Genomic DNA, 6,343 nt, shown 5'->3' with positions numbered 1-6,343 from the left:
AATATGCATTGAATCATTTTATTAGTCGATTTATTGAAATTAAAGATAATCGGTTTAGATTTAGATATAACTCCTATATATATGGGAAATTACAAAATTCTTTTAAAATTCCATTAAAAAAAATTTGAAAAATTTTTTTGCGAGCACATTCCTGATTTTTGGTACATAGGTTAAGAAAAATATGCTGATTCGAAATATGTTCGCGTTCACAAATTCGGATGCTGCGCACAAAAGTTATAGCGGTTTTAAATCTTGTATTTCAAATATAAATTAAATGAATTCCTATTCGTTGTAATTCGCGAATTTCTTCACAAATGCTTAAACACCATTGTTATCTTTGCATACTAGTCAAATCACACTGAAATACGGTTTAATAGTCGCGAAAAACAAATAGAAACATGAAGATATCGGAAAATAAAATAAATTAATTTTTGAATTAAAACAAATGTTTTTTGGAATTTTCGATTTTTTAGTATGTTTAAGAGGACACGGTTTTGCCTTAATCTTCTAAAATATACGACGCTTTCTTTTGCAAATTCTTTTAGATGATTGTTAAATATCGGCAGATTCATCTGATAAGAGTTTCGACGTCATTAATGGCTAAATATATTGCACTTACAATACATAAAAATTATCAATATTGAAAAGCTTGCAATTCGCGAATTAGTTGAAATCAGTTGATGCGCATGCGATTTTCGTATAAACCGAATCAATGTCTTTCAATAATTATTAATTTTTCGATGTTTAATTTAGCGGTCAAAGTGTGCCACTCGATGCACTTTACTATGCAAAAACCCTAAAAATTGCTAAAAATCACGCAACGTGCATACGATTTTTATGCGCATCCGATTTTAGTAATCTCCTATGAAAATACGCAAAAGGACACCTATTTTAAAAGGATCGGTTAAGAACCGCGGATGTGCCTCCACAATCAATTTTGGATAAAATATGCATATTATTCGCGTATCGATGTATTTTTGACCTATTTCCACGCAGATTCGCGAATTTGACAATACAAGCATAAATGCATGTAAAATTAATTCGAAGAAAACCGCGATTATTTACGCGAATTTGTCAAAATAAGTTTTTGCAGTTTTTCCCACATTCAAGGTACCTATATCCGCCGTTTTAATGGGCGGAATTGAACATGGATGGGCTCATTAGATCCGGCACGTAAAAAAACTAAAATCACGCGGGGTTCCACGGAATTTGAATGGACTTTCTTAATTTTAGACTAAAAAAATATGTTTTTTATAAAAATTTACGCACTAAATTTTCGTCTTTGGAACCCAATTGCAAAGAAGCTACAGTGGGCACAATCATGAGATATACACTAAACGAAGCAGAATCACGAGTTCTACGATCCTATAATTAGTTTATTCTATTGTCTGGATGCGCATCCTAATTATAAGAAAAATTCAAAAAACACCGAAAATCCGGCTTCAAAATGTCAGCATCCATTTTGGGTGGTTGCAGTGATTATATCGAAAAATCATACATTAGAACCATATTGTCCATGGGGTATTCTGCAACTTAGTCACTGATCACATGTGTGTGCGTTGTGTAGTTTAGCCACAAATCGGGAACGAACACAAAAAAATTCGTTGGCTTCAACACATTTTTACCCATTTTTTTACATTACCACCATCACAGCTTCCACGCAACTTATTATTTATTACCAAAATTTCAAGATTTTGATAAGAACACTTCATTTTATAGAATTGAATTTAAATTATATGCAATATGTTCATATTTCGCGAGTTATAACCTTGCAAACCTCAGCTTCAAGGAATTTAAAAGATTTTTGTAATTTCCCATATATATCCGATTTTAAGTATAGGTGCACCAAAGACCCAAAATATGGCTGTTTTCCACAACACATTGTAAAACGTACTGTTGGTAGTATATCCTGCGTGTGTCAAGTTTAGTTGAAATCAGCCTAACGTATGTCAAGTTTTGTTAAAATAGGTTGAGATTAATATATGTACCCATATATATTTGCATCCAATTTTAGTTAAATTGTGCATAAAACACGTCATGTTTTTCATATTGACGCAACATTTTGTACAACTTATAAAATTGAGTCATGAAAAATGATTTTAAGTTTTGTAGAAATTGGTACATCAAATAAACAACGGGTGTCCGATAGCAGCAGCATACCGAATAAAGTGTGTCAAGTGACTATCTTATAGTCGGCTCCGTCATACTTTTAAAGTTTCATTTGTAATCAGTGACCATAATTCTACAAAACGGATTCTAAAATAATATGATTATTTTGTTAAAACAGACTTAAAATTTTGCATGAAAATTACAAAAAATTATTCCGGGAAGACCTAGACGAGTAGTTGACCTTTAAATTTATATCAATTATATTGATTGGATATGAGAGTTATAATAAACTCTTTTCGGTGATACATATATTGATATTCGTAGGTAGTGCAAATACCACACAACCGTCGCGAAATTTTGCACAAACTCGGAAAATAACTACACTGAAACAAACCATAATTAATTCCTCATATATTGTGTTGAATTTCATTTATGTTTATTTTTTATAATCACTTTATAATACATTGCCCATTAACAATAGACTGCAGTTCGTCTTTCCAAATAAAACAAATCATGTAATGATTTGCCTTACTGGTTATGACATAGGCGTCGTGCACTATACATATTTCTATAATTTTTCAATGGATCCGACACCATATCACAACAATCAATTTATCATCCATCTGGAATTAGAAAGGAGTGGGACACGATAAATGCATATCTCAGACAACCTTGTTTCTAAATATTGATCACCAGGTGGGCATATCTGAAGATGTATACATGTTAATTCAGGTTTTGTCTGTAGATTCACCACTAAAATTCCAAAAAATTAAGATAAATTCATAACAATTTCTTCAACTTCTTTATTTATTTCTTTTGTTTTGATCGCTTTAGCGGATTTATTCTAGTTCTCTTTTAACATGACCGAAATCTGAAATCGATAAGTAATGTACAATACTTTTGAGCCCCACATTCCTGACGTACCCAACAGAGGCATACTTTATGTACGACGTAAAAAGTTAAGACAATTTTTTATATATCTCCATATATAATTTTATTATTTGGAATGAAGTTCATTAATCCCCCAAGGTAATTCACATTGTATTAAATTTAATAACTTCTCCAGATATATAACATGTACTTGTCATCCCTTTGTGATGACAAGTACATGTTCAAAATGCTTTGAACAGAAATTTAATTTGTCAGCTCTTCTTGCCAGTCGTCAGCATGTTCAAAATACTTTGAACAGAATTTTATGTTACAGAAGATTTGATCGTTGGAGTGTTTTAAGATAAGAGAGAATATCCCACATGCAACGCTGATAACACTGTGGTTGTTGGTGTAGAGATTTTATGACGCACAAGATGGTAAAACTCTCCACAGATCAAATTCTATTATTAGAACAAATAGTTTATTGATAAGTATCTTGTGTTTGAGATTACGCTAAGCAAGAATTGTTTAAGTAGATCCTAAGGATAAATATTTTACAATAAAATTAGTGACTTACAACCACTCATCAAGAACGGTCGGGAGCACCGTGTCGTGTCTTTATTTTTTATACAGACAAGCTGCGGCTGTCTGTATATATTTTTAATACAATGTAAAATAATTCACAGTACATTCTTATACTATAAGAATTGCTTTTTGGTATAAATATAGACTATTTTCCCCCTATATAATAAAATACATAATAATGTTGGATAATATAACATCTATATATGGGCAATATTTGCCAATTTTTTAATATTCCATTTTCAAGAAATCAGCTTTTTTGTTTTTGTGGCACATCAATGATTTTTGGTACACATATAGAGAAAAATGTTCTGACTCCGAAACCGTTCGCGATCAAATTTTTGGTTGATGCGCGCAAAAGTTATCGAGGTTTTAATTTTGGGCATAAGAAAAAAGTTTTAAAATTACGCCGTTTATTATATTGACCAAAAACGTTGATATATATCTTCCTCCGTAAAATAGGAATATGAATATATTATAATAATCACGATACAGTTGCACATATTCGCGAAATATGAGAAAAATAAAAAATATAGAAGATTACATCAATATTTTCATTATATTATTGACATACTCACACCTAAAAATTAATTTAAAAATATCTACATAATCTAAACACGATGGTGAATCAAATGATATCAAAATCACACAAGTCCGTGTAGCGGTTTCTAAATCAAAGCGACAACAAAACAAGATATTGAGGAAAAATATTTGTTTTTGGTTCGAAAAAATAATGTCATCATATTTATTTTTTTAATTGTATACAAGAAATTTCAGAAAAAAATGTTGGGGTTATTCTGTTATTTTACCCGAATTTCGCCGAAAAATTGGCATATATAATAATAATCACCTTTTGTGTATAAGTATACGCCTTGCGGATTATATCAAGACCCTTCCGATAAATCTTAGAATTCTATAAATAGGAATAAATCTTAAAATAAAATAATATTATGAAATATACATTTTAAATTGCGTCTAAATCGCGTAATTCTCAAAATCATTTGATGCGCATGCGGTTTCCAGGAAGTACTGAAGTTTATCTTCCAATCCATATATATTTTGCGAAATTTCATTTGACGGCTAAGATGTGCCACACGTTGCATTGAAGTACCCAAAAAATCGTAAAACGCGAATAATTTCCGAAAACTCCATATGCCATTAACGCGCATCCGATTTCGGTGTGCACCCTAAAAAAATACATCGATCTATACCGATTTCAATGTGGTCCATTAAGAACCATGGATGTGCCAGCTCACACTATTTTTGAGATAAATTGCGTCTAAATCGCGTAATTCTCAAAATCATTTGATGCGCATGCGGTTTCCAGTAAGTACTGAAGTTTATCTTCCAATCCATATATATTTTGCGAAATTTCATTTGACGGCTAAGATGTGCCGCACTTTACATTGAAGTACCCAAAAAATAGTAAAACGCGAAAAATTTCCGAAAACTCCATATGCCATTAACGCGCATCCGATTTCGGTGTGCACCCTAAAAAAATACATCGATTTATACCGATTTAAATGTGGTCCATTAAGAACCATGGATGTGCCAGCTCACACTATTTTTGAGATAAATTGGGTACATCTCTATTTCGGCTGAAGTTTTTGAAGTTCTCTTTTCGAAAAAGATCAAAATCCGTATGAAGTTTATTGAAGCGGAAATGATACACAGAAAACGCAAATAAATCCGCGATATTTTCAAAAACATTTTTTGCCAAATTTCGTGTTTTTGGAAGGCCAGTTCCCGCCGTTCTAGTAGATGGATTTTCACGAAGAAGATTTTATATCATCCGAAACGTAAAAAAACTTATTGATCGCGGGTACCCATATCATTCAGTTGACAGATCTAAAAATTTGGCCCCAAAAATAGGTTTTTTAGAAATTTGATCGCACAAAATTCTCATCTTCGGATGAGTATTACTCTGAAGCTGTGCATACTACATACACAAAATACATATCAAATTACGCAGATTCGCGACTACAATCATCTTATAATCGATTTTTATAAATACCTGTTTGCGTATTAAAGCTAGAACTAAAATTCAAAAAACACTCAAAATCGAGCTTCAAAATGTCAGCATCATTTAAAGGTAGATGCAGTGAAAATTTTGAAAAATGATACATAAGGGGCGTAGTCCCCATTTTGTTGGCTTCTAGTTTTATTTTGACACGAAGACCGTGCAATGAGTGGCTTAGTCACAAATCGATAGAGAACATAAAAAAACTGGTTCGCCTCAACGTGTTTTTACACATTTTTTTACATTAAAGTAGACACAGCTTCCACCAAAATAAAGTTTGGAGGTCAATATCATGAGCAGTTTGCAACGACAGATCAATTAACCCAATACTATTTACTTTTTGTCATATAATTAAGTAATTCCCGAGTTATAAAGGGGTGAACCTCCGCTTCAGCTATGTTAAAAAATTGGCAATATTGCCCATATATAAAATAGAAAAAAATTTGTTTGTTTGTTTGTATGTTACCGATAGACGCCAAAACCGCTGAACAGATCTTAATGAGATTTACACTGTATGTCGGGACATGCCCTGAAAGTAACATAGGCTATTTAAACTTTTAAAATTCCGCGTGGATGCGGAGTTATAGCATCAATACTAAACATACCTCAAAATTTCTGAACATGTAATATGCGTTTATCTTAAGAACGGTTACAGATACCGTTTTCAAAATTTGCCTGAATAACGAAGGTGTGAATACACACCATCCATACAAAAATGAGCCTGGTACGATCAACGGAAAATGCACTTTTTACTGCATTTTA

The sequence above is a fragment of the Musca vetustissima genome, unplaced genomic scaffold (genome assembly GCF_032173495.1).
Source record: "Musca vetustissima isolate MV318-11 ecotype Yass unplaced genomic scaffold, APGP_CSIRO_Mvet_v1 utg9699, whole genome shotgun sequence".
Classification (NCBI taxonomy): domain Eukaryota; kingdom Metazoa; phylum Arthropoda; class Insecta; order Diptera; family Muscidae; genus Musca; species Musca vetustissima.
The sequence above is the reverse complement of the archived record's forward strand: the minus strand, read 5'-3'. Positions refer to the sequence as shown.